The sequence below is a fragment of the Halyomorpha halys genome, unplaced genomic scaffold (genome assembly GCF_000696795.3).
Source record: "Halyomorpha halys isolate HHAL.00 unplaced genomic scaffold, Hhal_1.1 Scaffold950.1, whole genome shotgun sequence".
Classification (NCBI taxonomy): Eukaryota; Metazoa; Arthropoda; class Insecta; order Hemiptera; family Pentatomidae; genus Halyomorpha; species Halyomorpha halys.
Genome location: NW_027112054.1, coordinates 36,587 through 37,799, shown reverse-complemented (window position 1 = coordinate 37,799; position 1,213 = coordinate 36,587). Strand labels below are relative to the sequence as shown.

Below are 1,213 nucleotides of genomic sequence, written 5' to 3'. Positions count from 1 at the left end.
CTTAATGGACCTTCGAACCTCTGCCACTCTTTGCCTCTATTAGTTCCCACTTTCCGGTACACCACCGTCCTCAATATTTTAAGGTTGCCCATTAGATCGCGAACATTGAGATTATGTTTAGTAACTGTTCTCCATTTCTCCTTCTCAATTTTGTCCTTGACTTTAACCCACATCTTTCTCTGTGCCATAAAATTAATGGCGATATTACTCTCCTCAGTCGCTGTATCTCGGTAATTCCTATGGCGTCCCTGCAGTCCAAAACCAATCTCAAAAGAGGAAAACTCTGTGACTGAGAGTATGGAATGATTGTATACAGCAATCGCTCGTTCCATCGCTTCGTCCGGCCCTTTTTCTAACTGATATACTTGCAGGTGGTCTCTGAGGGAACTGTGGAGCCTTTCAATACTCCTCGGTTCTTTGGATGTCCTGGGGTGTTAAGGTGCCACACCACCTCCATGATTTTCATCTCTTCCCTGATGCTTGCGTTGTCAAACTCTCTTCCACTGTCAGACGAGATTCCATCCGGTACGCCATAAAACTGGAACCAAAGCTAGTTTGCTAAAGAAGTCTATTACTGTGGCCGACTTGTATCCCTTCCAAGTAAACGAATCCGCTTCAAAATCACTAAGTGGTGCTTCTGCAGTGGGCGTCTCCTCCTGGACCACTTGAGGTGGGTGTCTATCATATTTCGCATTCAGGTATACGTCACAACTACCGATAGTTTCTTGAATTGTGCGCTTCATACCCCACCAGAAGTATCGACGGCGCAACGCCTGTAATGTTTCGTTTAGTCCTCTATGGTTGGTCTTCCCCAGGCGATACGCGAGGGTCACCTCCTTTTGGCATTCCGCGTCACGGAGAGTTTCTGCCATCATCGAACGTCGTAAAAAACAATCGGTCGACCCCAATCTGTTCCGTCTGCCAAAGACGTCGAATCTTATCCCAAAGCATTTCCTACGGATAGATGATGGGTTTCGAATAAAAATGTATTCCTCTCTTATCAATCGAATACTTTCAACCCAACTGCTCTTGCCCCTTATCCTTTGCAGTTAATTCATTTCAACAGACATAATTCTATTTATATGCTTATCTTTTGGTTTCAATTTTCACTATCATTTTTTCACTATAGTAGTATGAAGAAGTATACTACATTGTATAAGATGTTTGGGATGCGGTCAGTTTACAACACAAATGAATAAAAACTTAGGTAAAA

The 1,213-nt window shown here is 43.3% G+C and overlaps 1 protein-coding gene across 2 annotated transcripts in view; it reads left to right on the top strand.

Moving 5' to 3' along the window:
* The window catches only part of LOC106687365 (uncharacterized), a 155,517-nt gene that overhangs the window by 146,450 nt on the left and 7,854 nt on the right, over positions 1-1,213 (top strand). The window lies entirely within an intron of this gene.